At 46.9% G+C, this 20591-nt stretch overlaps 1 long non-coding RNA gene and 1 gene segment (V, D, J or C); one reads left to right on the top strand and one right to left on the bottom strand.

The window, feature by feature from the left end:
- LOC106729699 overlaps positions 1 to 20591 on the bottom strand; it is a 387064-nt gene that overhangs the window by 181998 nt on the left and 184475 nt on the right.
- Positions 17409 to 18014, top strand: LOC116664840. Its single transcript, XR_004321315.1, has 3 exons — positions 17409 to 17486; positions 17594 to 17797; positions 17887 to 18014. It is a non-coding gene; the product is annotated as an uncharacterized LOC116664840 (long non-coding RNA).

The following is a 20591-nucleotide window of genomic DNA, read 5'->3' as shown; positions in this document are numbered from 1 at the left end:
AAAGGTGGGCACGCATGAGTCATTCCTGCACAGGCAACAAGGGGCACGTGGTTTATCCCTGCCTTCAAGCATCCCTTCCTCTGAGCAGGACCTGAGCCTCTCTCATATCTATTCCCAACCCAAGATCTACCCCTCTCTATCTTCCTTCTTTCTTTAGCCATCCCTACCGCGAGATAAAGATTTTACACCCAGGCCCTGCTGAGAACTTTTATCGACTCATCACTCAATCCTAACATCTCCTCACACTTAGATCAACTGGAAGTCTCTCTCCTTCCTGTTTCTTTAAAATTCATCAGAAAGAATCTCTCCAGATCTCTCTCTAATCACCCATTCCACTTTTTTTTCCAGCAGGGGGCAGTAAAGCTTCATTGATTTTTCTCTTCCTGGCCACTTCCTATTAATGGAAGACCAGCTTTCATAGTAAAAGCAAAGACCAAATGTCACCAATGATTTTAATGATTACCTTTATCTTAAGAGAGCCCCTAATAAGAGTATTTCAGGGTCTGTAAGTCAGAAGCGTTATATTCGTTCAGGACACAGGGGAGAGCAAGAGTGAGCAGGGACCTACCGGTGTTAATACATCCAAGAAAACTGAAGAGGTGATCCTTAAACAGTGGAGCTGTAATAGCCAAAATCCAAAAGCCCAGGTCAGCAGCCTGCAAGCAGGAGTTTTATTGGGTGTGTATCCTAGTGAACTGGGGCAGAGGCAGCAGACAAAGGGGGAAGGAAACCTGGGATTCATCTTCGTGGCTCAAAGTCACAGCTAAAAACTTTTCTCAAGATGACACGAGGAAAGAGAAAGGAGAGAGAAGAGTGTTTGTTTTGGATTCTGTTCATAGCAGCAGCATCCAAATATGTTTAGCCAATGTTACCCAAGTATGTACTGGAAAATAGCTGCAGATCTGAATTTTCCATCCTGGCACGATTGGTAGTGCAGTTAAAGAAAGATGAACCTTGTACCATGGAGCCTAAGTTGATGAAGTGAGTGAAATCTGAACACCGAAAAGTGAGAAGCGAGACGGGGAACGTTGTGTGATTATCACGCAATAATAATACATTTTCTGAGAACCCGGTGAATGCCAGTTACTGCTTTCAGCCCTTCACGCGTGTTACCTAAGGGGTTGCCCCACTTAATCCTCGCCAGATGGTCCCTGCACCCCGTCTGACTGAGCCGCGCTGCTCACCAAACGTTCTTCTCTCTCAGCTCTGCAGACTTCATTCCAGCCCGTTCCCCAGAACTCACCTCGAGCATCACTGCCTCTGCCGACCTCCCTGATCAGGTCAAGTCCTCCTATTACGAGCTTTTGAAGCGTTACCGTTCTCATCTTCGTTGCTTGTAATATAGGTGCAATTTTGTCAAAACAGAGACCTGAGTTAAGACCAGCAAAACATCTAGCCTTCTTTGGATGAGAGACGTGGACAAAAATATCAGTGCTCTGATGGGTAAAAGCGTCTAGACGACACTACGGTATCAACAGGACAGCTGCGGGGCCCAGAAGGACTACGTCATCGCAGTCTGAGCGACTTCATTAAGAGCCCGTCCCACTTCCCCAGAGCCGGGAGACACCCTTCTCACCCCGACTGTGCCATGGCCGTCAGGCTCCTCTGCTATGTGGCCCTTTCCCTTCTGGGTGCGGGTAAGTCATAGACACAGAATTCTCTAAAATCAGGAAGAAACATTTTTCTCTCTACTAGGCTTGCTTCTGGCTTCAGCATTCAGGCCCATCCTGGACTCAGCTGCCAATTTTATTCTGTATCTCTCAGGCCTCACAAATGCCGATGTTAACCAGACCCCAAGATACGCTGTCATAGGGACAGGAAAGAAGATTACTCTGGAATGTAATCAAGCCATGGACCACGAGAGCATGTACTGGTATCGACAAGACCCCGGAATGGAACCCCAGCTGATCCATTATTCACACGGGGTTAACACCACAGAGAAAGGAGATCGCCCCTCCGAGTCCACTGTCTCCAGAATAAGGAAGGACCAGTTTCCTCTGACGCTGGAGGCCACCAGCCCCTCACAGACATCTAGATACTTCTGTGCCAGCAGTGAATGCACAGCACTGCACAGGCACTTACAGACAGCACAAAAAAGGTCCTCGCAGAAGTGAGGAAGCCCCACCTTCATAAACCTCATCTCAAACTGCAGAAGCCACTGCAGGTGTCCACCGACTCCCCAGCCCTGAGCGGCCAGTGTGGTCTGAGCAGCAAGCTGGGAAGAGGGCTGTGCCCGGGTCGGCCTCGACCAAGCGGGGGGATGGTCCAGCCGTGGTCGGACTGCCCCGTCCCCTGCGCCCTCCTGCACCGCCCTGCTGAGGCCGGCACCAGTTGTGTCCAGCAAGATAAGTGGGATGGTATTTGACGGTTGCCTCATGGCGACCTGCAGGGGAGGAAACAGGAAACGCTTCCTTTGATTTTCTCCACAGACCGTCATCTCTGGTTAACGGTTCCTTCCTCACGTAAAGCGTGTTACTTCACACACAGCGGCTCAAAAGCCTTTTCCTTTCCCACGCAGTCCCTCTTCTCAGCCCTCGGGTCCTCACTCCGAGGCTTTGAACACTGAAATCACAGAAGGACGTGAACTGATGATTTTCACAATCCTACCTCGAAATGAATGGAGTTTTAACTAAATCTACATGAGACACAAGGAACAGAAATTGTAGTTGCAAAGAAAACCCTCCAAAAGCTTCCCTGTATTTAGCCCTGGACCCCTTTGGAGACCGTCCTGGCCATTGGGAAGCTACTCCACAGATCAGTGCTTCTTGCTTGGACACACCGAATCTTGCAGAACTGGGCCTGCATCCACACAAGGCCAGACCCGGGACCGTGAATAACTGTGCTGTTACTCAGGCAGCGGATGAAAGTCCCGCTGTCGGCGCTGGGGCCCTCTGTCCCCTGAGAAGAAGTGGCTGCTGGCCCAGATGTGAACCCCCCCGTCTTGAGGTTTCCGGAGAGCAAAGCCAGGCGGAGTCTTTGTCTTGGTCTCTTCTCTGAAGGGACTCAGCCTGTGAGAAAACGATCCATAGAACAAGATACGTATTTGATTGTAAAGGACACCACTTGGTTATCTTTCTTTACGTTTGAACCCCACAGTACTGTCCACTCCTTTGCAGTCCTTCGTGTGGGCTCTTCCTCTTCTCTTCCTTCTTTTATCCTGATTTCTGGACTTTTTATTCTTGTCTTCTCGATCTGCACGTGCATCTTGGATAATATTATCCAATCCACGATTCACGTTGCATCTCTCGTTAGTTCCAAGCTAGTTCTGTGAACCATCTACTAGGTATTCCCACATTCCTAATTTATAGGTTCCTCAGCTCAGCTTATCCCCCGCAGGGCTCATCACCCTCTGTTGTAGGCGCCCAAACCAGCGAAATCGGGGAGCCGTGTCTTCTACGGTCAGGTGTTTTGACGCGACGCCTGGAGGGTTACGAATCCTTCTGTATGTTCAAGATCTTGTAGTAACTTTCAATGAAAAAAATATGAAAATGAATATACATATGTATATGCATGGCTGGGACATTATGCCGTACAGCAGAAATTGACATGTTGTAATTGACTGTACTTCAATTTAAAAAGTTTAATTAATTTAATTGTTTTTAAAAAAGAACGCTTCTTCCCTGCCTCTTGTCCTCTTCCACCTTTTCCTCCTCATTGCCACTAGAGTGACATGCATAATACACAAATCTGATCATTCTCCCAGCCCCTTCACACATTCTCTATGCTTCTCTTTTACATTCATGGTAAAATTTAGATATCTTAACCTGACACAAAGGTATTTCACAGTCTGGACTCTGGAGATCTAGCTGGCCTTCAGTCCCCTCACCCCTGCTGGTTTTCATTCCAGCATCACTGAACCGATGCTCTCTGACCCCCTCTGAGCCTTTGCACGAGCTGTCTCTCCACCTTCCGTGGTCTACTCTTCTCATCTGCAGGGCTCACTCCTACAGTTCCAGTCATCACTGTCCTGACACAAGAAGTCTTCATCTGTTTCAGTCCAGCCCCATGTTCCAAATAGCAGTATGGGAGGCTTCCCTCACCACTGTCTGTCTTATTTTCCCAAACAGAGTCTCTTTGGGCTACTGGTTTTCCTGATACATTTTGAATAAGAATGCTCACAGGGCATAAGTCAGACAGAAACAAAGCAGAGCAAAGTCTCAGAGGGTGGACGGATGTCTGTCCTGCTGGGTAGTGTTGGGGGTGATGCTGGATGCCGAGGCAGTAAAATCCTCGCTGTACTCAGGTAGGAGAAAGATCTAGTTTGGGTTCTGATGCCGATGATGGTGAGTGCTTCTTAAACAGATGCCGGGTGAACTGCTGGATTCATGGCAAAGAAGTGAGTGAGCTGTTCTATGAGCAGCTACCACTTGTACACAGCCAACACCAAGCCTCCCTCTGCTACAAAAACAGCAGCTCCTGCTCCTCTTGCACACTTTCATTGAAGGGTAAAGACGAGGAGGAGGAGAAACTTATCTTCTTTGCAGCTATTCACATCCTCCCTCAACTGTGCTTTCCAGCTGTACTGAACCTTTTCTAAACTCCGAAAATGTCATAAGGCCCTGGACTTTTCCTATGCTGGTCCCTCTGTCTAGTCTACCAGAGAATTATTTCTTTTCCTACAAATCTTACTTAAAACCACACCACTTCTGTGAAGTCCTCCCTTCCTTCCCAGAAAGATAAATCATTCATTTTCTCTGTGGTCCTACATCAATTTAAAGAAACCCCAACTTTTGTCCTTATAATCCAGCTTGAAATGTTGGCCCCATCTCACTCCTCACAGGCAAGCATGGCCTTGGAGAGACTGGACTTCATATCCTTTTACGTTGTAACCCCAGGATCCAGGACTGTTGAGATATACTGGACGCAAAACTAGAAGCTTCATGAGAGCAGAGGCGTTTTTGGGTTCATGCTTGTATCCCAGTGTCTGATCGTAGCTCTGGCACATAGTAGCTGTTCAATAAAAATGTATTCAACAAACAAAAAAAGAGTCAAATATATTTTCCTGGAATTGACCCTGAATTTGTGCCCCACTATTCTCTACTCACCCCCAAAATTATTCGTTGCTCCAGTCTCCCATGTCCCAGGTCTCATTCTCCTCCCTAATTGAGTGAACGAAAACCCTGTTGTAAAGCAGCTTAAAATGGGAGGCTGATGGAGACCCCTCTGTGGAGAGGGCTAAAAAAGAGGCATGGAATAAAGACAATATTTTATTCTGGTGATTTCAGTTTGAAGGGTGGATAACCCCAGAATTGGCCCACTTCTGTAAATGTCATACCTGCACAGGTTCAGGGATAGAATCTTCCAGCAGGGCACTCCACACTGATCCCTCGGCTCAGAGGAGGGCAGTTCTCCTAGGAGAATCCCCTCCCTGCCACTGGAGGGGCCATCAGAGTGGCAGGCATCAGCTTGGTGCTACTGTTGAATTTCAGGCAGTTGGGGGATAGCTTACTAAGTGTCATTTAGTTATAGAAGCTGGAGTAAATTGAAAAATAATTCCCATAGTAAGAAGTCTCCAGTCAAACTCTTTAAAAGAGAGAGAAAATAGAGAGGAATATACAGAGTAGAAAATCTTGAAAATTTCATCATTAACAGTTGAAAGTACGGGTTTTGGAATTAGACTATCCGGTTAATTTCTAGTTTTACCAAGTTACTTAACCTGTTTAAAGACAATTTCCTAGTCTAGAAGTGGAGTGAATAATTCGGGACTCCCAGGTTTTATTTAGTCAAGAAAATGAATGCAGATTGCCTACTATAATCCCCAGCACAAAATTAGACTCAATAATAAATGATGATGTTAGTAGCAGTACAACTCGTTACCAATTTGAAAGCTAAATTTGAAGGAGTGATTACTGTGTACGAGGCATTGTTATAACCACTTAACATATTAACTCATTTAATCCTTACAGCAACTCTATAAGGTACATACTTTTAATAAAACAAATTACAGATCATAAAATTGAGGCACAAACCAAGTCACTCGCTTCCCCAAGATGAGAGTAAGTAACAGAACCAGCATTCAGATCTAGGCAGTCTCCCTCTGGAACCTTCATGTTATCCACTTACTTTGCTGCAGTGGTAGTTGTTAGGGCGTGTCATGGATGAAGAACTGAGTCTGAGTGAGAAAGAATGCAAAGGAATAGCAAGTATTAACCGAAAAGAGTGATTGTTTTCCCCAATCTGAATTGGTCGGGAAAGTCGAATGCCTAGTGGTGCTCTGTGAAAGGCAGGGAAGACACCACCTGTGTAGATGTGGGACTGTGGGTGTGGGCGGAGACAGTGACATCACAGGCAAGCAACCGATGGGCTGTTGACAGCTGGAGGAAGACCTGTTCCTTCTCCTATCCTGCCACGAGGCTCAGGCTCTCAGTTTATCTCTTGGAAGTGGATGAGGTCTTGGAGCACAAGGGGAATTCAGACCCTAGGATTTCTAGGCACCAGCACAGGGTTTTTGTTTGTTTTTGTCATGCTCAAAACATTGGGCTTCCTGATGGACACAGTTTGTACCTTCTGCATCCTTTTCCCACAGGTCACCTGGAGGTTAGAGTAATCCAGAACCTAGAGAAGAACAGGGGAGAAGCTTTTCTGGAATGTCTTTCAGACTTTGGTCATGACAGAATGTTCTAGAGCATCCACGACCCAGCGTTGGGGCTGCGGCTGACCCCCTGCTCACTTGTTGGGGGCAGCACTGAAAAAGGTTCCCTGATGAGTGTCTCCCAGAAGAAGGAGGGTTTCTTCCAGGTCCTAGAGACATCCTCACACTTCTGTGCTAGCAGTTTATCTATAGTAATTCACTGCCACATCCTAGGTGACCTAGAATTTGTGGGAAAAAAACCTTCCTAGAAATAATGTTAAATTGCAGAAAGTCACATCAATGACATTTGGGCTTCAGTTCATCTGTGGTGATGAGCATCCCACAATTTCCCTAAAATGCTTTTTTTCCCAAAGCAAGCATTGTTCAGAGCAGTTGGGAGACAGCTGCTGAAAGTCCTTACATCAGCATTTGTCCATACCCACTTCCATCGGTGGAAGCTCTGCTAAGATGAGTTGCTACAGCATATGAAATCCTCTCTGAACGTGCTCTGGGCACCTACGAGATTTTCCTAAATTTGTGTACGTCTGGTTGCTTCGTTCCCTTCCCCACACCTTTTCACTCCCTTAAGCATCAGCCTAAAGGAAAAAGAGAGGACGTAGGATTATGTGCAAAGCACAGAGGTTGGAAAGCACATACAGTGTTTGTGGAAAAGAATAACATTAGGCTGGCTAAAGAGACGAGAGTACTTTTAGAGTGAAAGTCGAGGTTGGACATAAGGACAAAATGGAAAAGAGTTCCAGAAGTGTTCCGAGAAAACACTCAAGGGTCCAGGGAACACACATCAATTTACCACAATAGTCCAGAGAAAATTCAAAAGATGCAAAACCCCCATATTACAAAAGATAAGGGAAATCAGAAAAGTCACAGAGGCAAATCCTGCCATGCTAATTCTTCAAGGGAAGGGCGTAAACAGTCATGTGACCTGGATAAATGAAATTATCACATTCAGTCAAGTCTAAGAGGCTTTGCGATGCTTTCTGAAGCAGTGAGGGAGGAGGGCGTGGTCTCGGGCCAGGAAGTGGGTGAAAAGTGTTGGCATCAGAGACTTAGTTCAGCCCAGGAGCAGACAGTGTTCTCCATCTGCTGCCACCATGAGCAACAGGCTCCTCTGCTGTGCTCTTATCTTTCTCATCAGAGCAGGTGAGTCCTGAGCAGAGGTCAGGAATCCTTGTCACTGGCTTCCCAGGCTCCGGCAGCAAAATGTTTCATCAAGAAGGTAGCACTCATCTCCGCTCCCCAGGCTGTTTCTATTTGATCCCTGCTTTGTCTCCCACAGGCCTCAAAGAAGCTGCAGTCACACAGTCCCCAAGACACAGAATCCTGAAGACAGAACAGAAATTAACTCTCCAGTGTTCACAGAGGATGAATCATTATTCAATGTACTGGTACCGCCAAGACCCAGGATTTGGGCTGCGGCTGATCTATTACTCAACTGGTACCAGAACTACTAAGCAAGGAGATGTCCCTGAGGGGTATCATGTCTCTCGAGAAGATCAGGCCGATTTCCCCCTGACCCTGCAGTCAGCCAGCACCAACCAGACATCTGTGTACTTCTGCGCCAGCAGTGAATCCAAGCGCTGCACGGCCACATCCTCTCCGCACAAAAAGAGAGGCAAACGGAGGAGTGAGGGGGTGCTGTCCTCAAGATTCCTGACCCCGACTAGAAGTTTCCTCAGAAGCCTGCACTGAAGCCCTGCCTTTGACCTTAATATTCTTTGCTTCCCTTTTCCCATTCTTGTCTAAATCACTCTCTCTATTCTAATCAAAGTCTTTGCCCTTCTTTGATATTCTACTAGACGAAAGGATATTAACCCAATGTGAATATTTTCTAAGACCAACTTCAGTTTTCAGGTTCAGCTGTAAGAAAATTTTGATGAAACTGAATTCTGTTCAATTAAGTCAAGAAAGGAGAAAAATAAAAAGCCAAAGATTCTTCCATGAGTGTCTCAATGAGTAACCATGTTGGATGGGGAGATAGGGTACTGGGACTTCCTCAGACATGCAGTGGCCTGAGCATAAGTAAAAGCGGATGCAACGGTAGTGAAAAGTTGTCAGACAATGTGTGGGTTTAGGAAGAACTTCGTGTGTGTGTGAGAGGGAGCGGAGAGGGGTGAGAAAGAAATGAAATGTGTTTGTCTTCAGGGATTATCCGGGAGCAGAATTTTCACTGTACAGTCCCCAAGGGAGGATGCTGGGTGCCAGCCAGCTGTCTTAGTTTTCTATTGCTGGGTAAAAAATCACTGCAATTAGGCAGGTCAAAACATCACCCACTTATCATGTCATGGCTCTGTGTGTCGGAAGTCCTGGATGGGAGGGACTGGGTTCTCTGCTCAAGGTCTCATGAGATTAAAATCAAGGTGTCATCTGGCAGCATTCTCTCTGGAGCCCCGCTCCTCCACCCAGCTCATCCCTATGACTGGCAGGACTCAGCTCCTTGTGGTGCTGGGACTAGAGACCCGGTTTCCTTGTTGGCTGTCACTGGGGAATTGCTCCTACGTCTTGACTATTATAAATAGTGCTGCTATGAACATTGGGGTGCATGTATCTTTTCAACCTGGAGTTTCTTCTGGATATATGCCCAGGAGTGGGGCTGCTGGATCATATGGTAATTTCACTTTTAGTTTTTTTAAAGGACAGGTGATGCCATTTTTAAAGGTAGATGCTACCAGTTTCTGTTCTTGACACGCTCCAGTTTTGCAAATGCCTCATCTCCACAGGTTTAGGATCAGAATGTTCCAGCAGGGAGCCCCGCAGTCATTGCTAGCCTCAGGGATGGACTATTCTGTTGGGAAGAGATCCTTCCTGTGATTTGACAGTCAATAGCCAACACGGTGTGCATGGTCACTGCTAAGGAGCACAGAGCCACCAGGGTGACCCAAGGAGTCACCCTCCAAATAGCAGGAGATTGGAATTTGTTCCTGCTACTGAGAATATCAAAGAAGTCCATTGGCTTTCCAGCTTTCTTTCCACTGTGAGGTGACCACACAAACACACTCAAGCACTGCAGAGGGAAAGGTTGGGGTGGAGGGCGGATGGAGATGTGGAGAGACAGAGAAAAGAAAAGAAAAGATCTCCCCTTGATCCTTGAATCTTCTAGGTACACCAGAGTCCCTGTGCACCAGCAGTTTATCAACGCAGCCACATCCTCTGCACAAAAGTGGAAAACCCAAGACACGTAGTGACCCTGCCTTCCCCAGCTCCCCCACCCACACAAGAACACCCAGAGCCCTGCCTGCCAGGTTATCATCCTTTCCTCTGCTTTTCCCGCCTTAGTTGCTTTCTTACCACATCTCCCCACTAATTTTTAGTGTTGGTGATTATAATTGTCTTCTGTTGCTGCTACAACAAGTAACCACATCCTTAATGGCTTAAAACAATACAAATTTATTATCTTACAGTCCTGGAGGTCCGAATTCCAACATGGGTCTCACTCAACTAAAATCAGAAAATTGGCAAGGCTCCATTCTTCTCTGAAGGCTCTTGGACAGAATCAGATTTCCTTGCCCTGTGGTTCGCTTTCTCTAGCTTCAAAGTCAGCAATGTTCCTTCTCTGACTCTTCTTCCACGCTCCCGTCTCCCTCAACACAGCTGGGAAAGGTTCTCCGCTCTGAAGGACACACATGATTAGACTGGGCCTCCCTGGATAACCCACGCTACTGTCTACAGCTCAAGGTCAGCCGATAGGCAACCTCAACTGCATCCACAACCTTCCTTCCCTTTTGCAATCTAAACATTCACAGGTTGGGGGGATTAGGACTTGAGCATCTTTAAGGGGCCATTAGTCTGCCTACTGCTGGGATAGTCCACTAGAGGGCGTTAACATATTACTTAGTATACACTTGCATTTCAGACACTGATAAGACAAGTGTACATAAAATTGGATACTATATGACCAATTAAAAGAAAACTCAGTACTAAAATCTCACAAGGTCTTTCGAAGGTTACTCATATAGTATAGAAAAATATACAGGGTAGAATGACTTCCTCAGAACCAAAAACGGCCTGAGGATAAGTAAAACAGGATTTGAAGTGTGGTGAAAATTCTATAGTCTGTGTCTGGGTTCAGGATCACCCACAGGAAAACAAATATGGCTGTATAATTAAAGGGACAGATGTGTCCTTCCTACAGGGGTTTTAAAGAAACGGTTCCTCAGTTGGATAAAGGCAGACATACTTACTGTTGTCAAGAGACTGTCATCCAAGAAGGATGGAGGAGAGACGCAGCAGGTGTACTGAGCAGTGTCTCAGAGGAGGAGGCTGAGAGCAGGCACTGAAGACCCGCAGGGTAAGACACATGGGGATGGACAGTGTAGAGCAGAATGCCTTACATCAATGTGCAAAATGTGGAGGAGACGTTTCAGAGCTCCTGGCCACCTGGAGGATTCTCTCTTCTTCCCAGTCCCTTTGTTAGGGACACAGGAGCCTGGCCCGCGTTGGGGAAGTGAAGTTCCCCAAACTCTTGGCTGTGGTGGCCTTGGGAAGGAGAGATCAGAGGGAAGGGAAGTTTCCAGGAAAGAAGGGTGGGAAGATACAGCAACTGGCTTCTAAGTACAAACATACTGGGGACTCAGCTCAGCAGTATCACTTTAGGGTCTTGGTTGATGTTGAAGAAGAAAGAAGAGACCAGAGCAGCCTCACAGTCCATGGCATAGGGAGGCGAGAAGCAGGTGTCTGAGGAGAGGGAATTAGCCAGTGGGGGAGGGTAGGAATATAGAAGCAGCAGCCTCCTAAATCTTGGGTTAATCTAATATGGAAAATGCTTGGGATAAAGTACAAGTCTCTGAGTTGTAATTGTCCACCTCTACGATGTTGGAAGTACCACGGAACCTGGGAAAATCCAATGGACAGGAGCATAAATAGATCCTTCTGTTTTGTGGATGTGGGTAAGCTGTGAAAGATTTCTACAGATGCAGTTTGGGATGACAAGGTATTACTAGGTAATACAAAATTATTTACTGAGGCAGCTTCTTGAGAATGAAAACTGCTGGGGGTTTTTTCTTGAGAGTACCTGGACCCGTAGCTAGGGTATGGAGGACTGGCCAGGACAACATGAACACCTAGGATGGAAGTAGAACCAGGTTTGCTCCCTACAGCCTTTTCCAGAAAGGATTGGTGCAGAAATATAGAAAGAAAGAACTCTCCTCCTTAGAGTAGGGTTAATGTCACGACTCCCTCACTCCCATGGATTGTTAGAGCCAAATGTCCACCTGAAGGGGACTGAGGCCAGAAAGCCACCTCTGAGATTCGACGGCAGCCCAAGAACTGGGATGAGAACCCACTTCTTGTCTGGAGATAATAACGATTTAGCAAAATACAGAGGGGCTCGGTGAAGCTCTAGCTGTGGTGGGAAGCAATTAGGAGCACGGGGCAGTCTCCTTCCCTCTCCTCCTCCGCCCCTCTCAAGAATACTTCGATTCCAACATAGCCCAAGAAGAGCTCAAGGGAGTTAAAGGGGGGAAATATTCTGGGCAGCCCCAGGGAAGTTATCTCAATGCAGGAAGGGCACAGAGACCCAGAAAGTGGAGCCATCTGTGAGCTGCTGGAGGAGCTAAGATGATGCGGGGACACCCGAGTCACCGGCAGAGCTCCGCATGGCTGGGAGCAGAGCAGAAAAGCACAGACTGGCTTAACGATTCTCCAGGGACAGAAACCCTCTCTGTGGAGCCGCATCTGGAGACCACAAGCAAGCAAAGCCACACGCCCCAAGCAGCAAAGAAACTGAGTTTGCTGGTATAAATATGAGGTTGCTGCAGAAGGCAGATGTCGCCTCTGCCTCTCACAGCCCCTTTAAGAGGAGAGAGAGGAGGAAAGGGAAGAAAGATACATCCAACACCAGCCTTGAGGAAAGCAGTTATTCACATTCGTGACTAAGTTTAAGCTGCTAACGAGAAAAGAGCCCTGGGTCTAGGATCTTGAACTGGATACAGACCAATAAAATAATCCATGACGGGGATTTGGCTAAATTTTCACACAAGACTCTTTTAAAAGGTCGTGGCTGAAAAATATGTCCATGGCCATACAAAGACAGGAATATACTTGTAATTTTTCTGCGGAGTAGAAATGAGAGGTAGAAACCTAGAAAAAGTGTAGTTCTGATGATAGCATGTTTCACGTTCTCATATTTCTAAGTGATGATCAAATACGTTACACCAGTTTCCATCTTAGAGATCCAAAATATTTTTCAACTTTGACAAAAAAGGTGCTAATAAGAAGCTGTCAAATGCACAGAAACCAGCAGCCTCCCAGGAGGGCGAGGAAAATGACAGGGATCACAAGCCTCGCCAGCCCAGGCTGGCCAGGACAGTCGCCTGGTTTACACTTCTGGTTTCCCTATAAGGAAAGGGGTGTGGCTTCTCTCGGGAAATTGAGGGCCAAGTAGCTGCAGAGAAAGAGACATCACAGAAACCAACTAGAGCCCCCAGCGCTGGCAGACGCCTGAGTGACACTGCCATGGGCCCCCGGTTCCTGGGCTGGGTCCTGCTTTGGCTCCTGGGAGCAGGTGAGACCCAGAGCCCGTGGGCAACCTCGCCTGTAGCTTGCAGGTCTTAGCTCGAGCCCTTTCCTAAGGGCTGCAGCATCAGGTGCCTCCTCGGCTGCCTCTAGCTCTGTCTCCTTCCCCCACAGGCCCCGTGGAAGCCGACGTGACCCAGAGCCCGACACACTGCATCACAGAGACCAGGAAGAAGCTGACAGTGACTTGTTCTCAGAATATGAACCACGAGGCTATGTACTGGTATCGACAAGACCCAGGGCTGGGTCTCAGGCTGATCTACTTCTCACGGAATGTTAATTTTACTGAAAAGGGAGATATCCCTGATGGGTACACTGTTTCTCGGAAAGAGAAGAAGGATTTCTCCCTGACCCTGGAGTCGGCCAGCATCACCCAGACCTCCTTGTACCTCTGCGCCAGCAGCGTATCCACAGCGCGGCGCAGCCAGCTGCTGTCTGCACAAGAAGGGCAGCCACAGGGGCAGGGAGGCGCCTCCCGTGGGAGGCCCCACCCAACCAAAAGGAAAAACTTCCCCCGTCATCTGTGCCCACAGAAGTCCTTCCCTGACTCCCCAGCTGTGGGGACTCTGGGCAACGCAGCCCCTGTGCAACGTGCCCTCCGCTCATTTCTGGCGCCAACGAGCTTTTCAAAGCAGGCCCAGCTAACTGCGTTAAGTCTAGCACCAGGGGTAAGGCTTTCCTTTCCTAGAAAAAGACTTTTGCACACACTGCCATCCTTTCTCCTTACTGAGGATCGTTGTTACCCAAACTGAACATTGTGTTTTCAGTTCACTCACTTAACAAGATTTCACCCCACATTTCAAGTCCTCTTCTTACAAGTCTTGTAGCTTGGAGGAACAGCACGTTCTGAGTTGTTTACTAAATCTGTTATCTCATTTTCCTCATCTCAGCAAATGGTCTGCCATCCCCCCAAATGCCCAAGCCAAAGGTGGAGAAGTCGTCCCCATCATCTCTTGGATACTCCCTTCCCACCCCTAATGTACCCTCCCTGCACACTTCTAAGTATTAAACTCCTTGCAAGTTTTACTAGCTTTTCTTATCCTCACTGATAACACTGTGGTCCAGCAAATGCTGCCTCTCGCCTGGATTCCTTAACCACCATCCAAATTGCTACCTGCCCCCACCCACAAAGTACTCTGGAGCTTAAAATTCATCAGCGTCTTTCATTAACTTGGCTGACATCTGAAGTTTATGTTACTTTACAAGCCTCTCAACAACTCCACGATGCGGTCTTTGCACCTGTCTCCCTTCCTTAACGTGAACGTCCCTTTTCCTTCAGTTACACAGCTGCCTTCCGCTCTACAACCCTCCTTGGGACCTGAACATGTCCTACGCTGACTCACCCCTGGGTCTTCACCAAGAATGTTCCCTCTACCTGGACACCTAATTAATGATTTCTCTACATACCAATTCAGAGTCATTTCCTCCAGGAAGATTTCTTTGAATCCCTGACTGAATTAGTTCTTCTCTGTGCTCTAATGACAGCCTGAACATCAATCCTCAGGGCAGTTAACATACTCGATTGTTTGCTGTTTAAAACGTACATGAATAAATGTTGGAGTTAATGAGAGCAGCGACTATGCTTATATTGGGTACTTTTTTTTAATCTCCATACTCACCAGAGTGCCTGAGGAGTGCGGGGCTAATGAATGAAGGATCAGTCATACCATCTTCCCAACACCCCTCTGACTAGTCCAGGATCTGAGCCCCCTGCAGAGTCCTCACCCACCCATACTTTGGGGAGATTCCACGGGTTTTCACGTGGGAATGCAAACAAGATGAATCACGTACTCGAGTAGTGTTTAATTCTTTCTCTACGCCAGCCCTGGTTTACTCTGTGCTATACATCACCCCGAAAAGGATGTTGCCTCTCTTGGGTACCACGACATCCATGGCATTCTTTCCTTTTTCTGTTGGACCCTAAAATACTTGCCGGCCGCTGCTGATGCTTCTGCTCTGTACCATTTCATTTACCAAGCAAGGCAATAAGCAGACCCTAGTATTGCTCCCCGTGCGCTCCATCATCACTCCCAGGTATAGTTTCCTGCGGAGTGGCATCTCTGTTGATGAAGTGCGCGAGGAAACCTTTTGCTCAGCCTTTGCCTTTTCCTTCTCTGTGTTGGAGGGGCAGGACTGCAAGTCTGTGTCTTGATCCCCAGTGTCTTACTGAGGCTTTAGTGCAAAGGTTCATTCAACTACATACATCATTCACCAGTCACTAAAATAGTAATTTTCACCTGGAACAAGAGCACGCAGAGAACCTCATCCAACGCACAAAGTCTGGCAACACAACTCAGCGTAGAATCTGCTCATCTTTCCAAGAATGACGGCTGTCTTACTGGGTCCGTCTACCCTGCCAGACCCCTGTCTCCACCCTGACTTCAAGGTGAGCTCTCTCTCCTGGGAGCATCTCATGTGATTATCAGCATAGGCTTCCAGTGGACCATTCTCTCTTTTCAAAAGACTTACCCAGACATTTCAGAATTTTAAAAATTGCTGCCCCTTAGGTCCAACCTTTTATCATATTCTCAATGTTAATAGAATTGTACTAATTAAGTCAAAGATGTCAGTAGAGGTGATAAGACCAAAGACTGTTCCCTGTGAAAGAGTCTACATGCAATAACTACATGTGGGATCCACGACCACAAAGTCTTCTCTGGAGTTTCACGTATAATTAATTCTGGGTTGCGGGAGTTTTCAAAGCCCATCATTTTATGTTGCATCTGCTCCATTACAGCCCACATATTAATACAGTCCGCGAGGCTTCAGTGGCATTGGCTTCTAAAGAGGCCTGTGTTTGAAGCTTCACGGGAAATTCAGGATCACACAAGCGCTGTCGTATAACCACCATCGTGCTTGTCATAACCTAGAGTTACCGTCCCCGGGTCCGGACTTCCCCATGGAAGTAGAGTGATAGGGAATCGAACGTCTCTTGCAGGCATTAACTAGCGGTGTTACCGGTTTCTGTAAATGATCCTCATTGGTACTGATGTCCCTTTTGTTTTTCATTATTGCTTCTCAACCATTTCTATCTCTTCTAAAAAAACAGTGTTAATTTCTGGTGCACAGCACAGTAATTCATTTGTAGGTATATATTACTTTTCATATTGTTTTTCATTATAGGCCATTGCAAGGTATTTTTTAATATTTTTATTGAAGTCTAGTCAGTTTACGATGTTGTGTCAGTTTCTGGTGTACAGCACAATGCTTCAGTCATACATGAACCTACATATATTCGTTTTCATATTCCTTTTCACCATAAGCTACTACAAGATATCAGTTATAGTTCCCTGTGCTATACAGTATAAACTTGTTTATCTATTTTATATATACCAGTCAGTATCTGCAAATCCCGAACTCCCAATTTATCCCTCCCCTTTTCTTTTACCGAAAGAATTTCTTGTTTTTTAATTGAGTTTGTTACTTTTATCCATCAATCATAGGTAAACTTTTGATGGCTACAAAAGCCCTGAAAAAATGTTATGGACCTAGAATGTATGATCTGATCTCATTTGCATGTATTGTGCTTCCCTTCACAGGCACAAAGAAAGTAAAAGAAAACCAAATAGGTAATTTATTTATTCTGGTAGGGATGCTTAAGATAAACTGTCAAAGGGGAAATACTTTGCAGATTAATACATAGTACATAAAATTATTTAAGAACAATTAATAAAAGTCCCATTTAATTTCATATATGCTTTTTAAAATTGAAGTCTAGTTGACTTAAAATACTATATTAGCTTCAGGTGTACAACATCGTAATTCAATAATTTATAGATTACTCACCATACAAAGTTATCATAAAATATTGACTTCATTCCCTGTGCTGTGTATTACATCCCTGTGACTTATTTATGTATAAATTCCCCACCTTTGGATCTCCAGAGTCTCTATTAAGCTGACTCGCGATGTTGCTGTTAATCGTCCTTGCTCCCCAGACTCAGAGCCCTCAGACAGACCCCGACTCAGTGCTTTCTTCTTGGCCTCCACTCCGCTGCTTCCTAAACCTCAGGCGGGGCAAGAAGCCTGCAGCTGAAGTTGATTCCTTTGTATTCCAGGAAAATGATAGCCATAAACATTTCCAAACTGATCAACGAAACATATTGTGTTGCGTGGCTGGCTGAATAATGACCCCCAGTGCCACTTCCCCCGCAAAGACCCCCATCCCGTGTCCCCATCCCTGGAACCTGTGACTGTTGCCTTAGACGGCAAAGATGGACTTTACAAGTGTGATTAAGATCTTAAGGAGAGATTATTCCAGGTTATCCGGCTGGGCCCTAATGCAATCGATCGTACCCCTGTAAGAGGGAGGCAGAGGGGACTTGACACGCTGGAAGAGGAGAATGCGACGTGATGACGGAGGTAGAGATGGAACACAGATGAGGTTAATACCTACTTAAATGCATAAACAGGCCGATTTTTATGGGTATCAGGTCTTCATCACCCCTCAAGGGGGTGATTTTTTTATGGAGAAAATTTGTTCTTTCCTAGAGGGAGCTCCTGAGACGGTGGACAGCGGCTAACACGGTGATGTCACTGCCAGGCCACACCTAGGGGGCCACCAGGATATGAATTTGCTTTCATTTCTGCTCACCCTCGCAAGGCCTCTCACCTGGAAAAGATCTCATTTTTATCTGGACCCTGCCATGGTTTCCAGGCTTCTCAGCTTGGTGTCCCTTTGCCTCCTGGGAGCAAGTGAGTCCTTAGAAATTTGAAAATCTCCACTTTGCCCTTTTCCTAGTCCATTCTTGTCATGTATTCTATGTTCTCGTCTCTTCCCCCAGGACACCTGTTGGCTGGAGTCGCTCAGTTCCCCAGCCACAGGGTCATAGAGAAGAAACAGGCCGTGAGTGTGAGATGCGACCCGGTTTCTGGACATGAGTATCTTGTTTGGTACCAACATGCTGTGGGGAGAGAGATGAAGTTTCTGATGTCCTTCCTAAGAGACACTGTACGGGATGCATCGGGGATGCTCAAAGACCGATTCTCTGCCGAAAGGACTGAAGGGACGTATTCCACTCTGAAGGTCCACCCTGCAGAGCCAGAGGACTCGGGGGTTTACTTCTGTGCCAGCAGCCTAGACACAGTGCTTCAGTGTCGCGTCCTTGCTGTGCAAAACCACATCCTCCCCTGTCTCCTCTCAGCTTGGGCAGCCCTAAACAAGGAGTCTTTCCCACTGCCTCCTCCCCCCAGGGAGAGAAGAGAGGAAAAGCTAGAATTAACTCTTGAAAGACCAGAGTACTTCCAGAAAATCTGGATGGGGAGATTTGTGATTTGGGGGATTTTGGGGGCTCCTTACATAGAACTCAGTCTATGCAAATGTATTTAATCTATTTTTTTAAATATGTGTGTGTTATGCTGGTGTAAGTCACAGCAGGTTTCTTGCCTGTCTTGCTGCTCGGATGTAAGAGCGATCGTGACCATGCTTATGGCAACATCTTTACGTGCCTTTTTATCACAGGATAAACAAGTCTCCCTGATGGAAATACAAATAGTGAATCAAAATGCATTTACTCCAGCTGTGCAGGTTGCCCCCTGACAATGGTGGAAATGCGGATAATGAGTTTAAGTTAGCATAGATTGGTTTAGCAGAAATCTACTTCCAAGTACTTTTATCCTCATCTTTGGAAACTTCATTTGGTTGTAGCTACTGGGGTTGCTTTGGAAGGCTGAAATACTCTGGTATCAAGGCTTAAATGGGGGAAATGTCTTGGTGTCTTGATGTCTTTTTTGTTGTTGCTGATAATGGCAGTACTGGGGATTGAGCCCAGGACCATGTGCATGCTAGGCACGTGCTCTGCCTCTGAGCTATACCACCCCCACCCCCCAAATACTTTTAAAAATCCCTTTTTAGAGTGGAATAGCCAGGTCAGTTGTTACAGATAAAGTCAGCTTTCCTTTATCCATTGTGTCTGATTTCTTAGTGTGAAAAGCACGGGTCAGCACTCTATACAGATGTGTGTCCGCCAGTCCTGGACATTTCTGAGGTCACTTCCAGTTGTTGCAATAGGGCGCTGGCATTCTTAGTGAGGCTTATCGGGGCCCTGGTGTTGCGGTGGCCGGAGGGTTCTGGCTCTGGTAGGAGCAGAATGAGGAGCCAGATACATTTCTAAGCCCTAGCGTCTCTCTCCTTCGCACAGATTTCCTCCAGCCAGTGTAGGAAGGCTGCTTGGAGGCACTTTTCTATCGGCCACAAGGAGGCATTCTGGTGTCACTGATGGACAAAAGTTGTAGAGCATTTCCTAGTTACTCTCTGAAAAGTGGATATACATGGGGGGATTCCAGGGCTTGATGCCTGTATGAAGGTCAGGCTACTTTGCAGACATCAGTCATCCACCCGTGTTGGGGACAGCAAAACACAAAGTCACTATCACAACAGGTTTCTAAGTGAGCCTTCAGCAAAAATTGCTGATGCAATGAGGAACCTCGAAACTGCCTTATAGGATAAAGGAAACGAGGACTGAGCAGGGGAAGCCTGGATGGACCTGGGGCAAATAGAGGAACAGAGGCAAGTCAGGGACCACCACAGCGCTTCCTTCCTGACCCAGCTGAGCCCAGCGCCTCTGCCCAGCAGGAAGCCGTGGACAGTGTCACAGCAAGCAGGGCCCTTGCCGTGCTGCAATCAACAGCAGCATCACAGGCGCATCCGCCTATGAGGGACCAGGGATGCAGTGAAGTCCCACCTCCCAGGCCAGAGACCAGAGTGCGGAACAGACAGATGCCTCAGTCCTGTTCTGGCCCTGCCATGGGTCCCAGGCTTCTCCACTGTGTGGCCCTTTGTCTCCTTGGAGCAGGTGAGTCCTGGTCAGAAAGGACATCTCTGACTAACGCTATCTCGTCCCCAGCTCTGTGGCGGCAACGTTACTCTCCTTTACTGTCTCAGCATCTTCCTCCTCTCCCTGCAGGTCCCGTGGGTGCCATGGTCAACCAGACCCCAAGATACTGGGTGACCAGGACGGGAAAACCAGTGACCCTGAATTGTTCTCAGACTCTGAATCATGATACCATGTACTGGTACCAACAAAAGCCCAGCCAAGCACCAAAACTGCTGCTTTACTACTACAATACACAGTTAAACAGGGAAACCGACACCTCTGACAATTTCCAGTCCAGGCAGTTCAACACCTCTTCCTGTTCTCTGGACATCCGCTCGGCAGGCGTGGGGGACTCAGGCCGTGTATCTCTGTGCCAGCAGTAGAGACACAGAGCTGAAGGGTTCCCTCCCCTCTGTTCATAAACCTCTCTGTTTCCCAGATCCAAGGGTCTTGTGAAGACCTCCCTCCCTTCTTACAACCACAGGAGGAAGTGGTTTATGACTGTCGTGATCGCCTTTGTAGACAGAAGTTGGGCATAAACCTACAGAAACCATCAACAGTTATGCCAAGAGTGGGAAAAGTGGTTCCTCTTACCCGACGTTCAGTTTGTGGTAATTTCCCGGGACACCTTAATCACCTGTTCGGTTCTCTTCAGTAGATAAATAGGAACTTTC

The sequence above is a fragment of the Camelus ferus genome, chromosome 7, assembly GCF_009834535.1.
Source record: "Camelus ferus isolate YT-003-E chromosome 7, BCGSAC_Cfer_1.0, whole genome shotgun sequence".
In the NCBI taxonomy this organism is placed as follows: domain Eukaryota; kingdom Metazoa; phylum Chordata; class Mammalia; order Artiodactyla; family Camelidae; genus Camelus; species Camelus ferus.
This window is presented reverse-complemented; position numbering and strand designations above follow the sequence as displayed.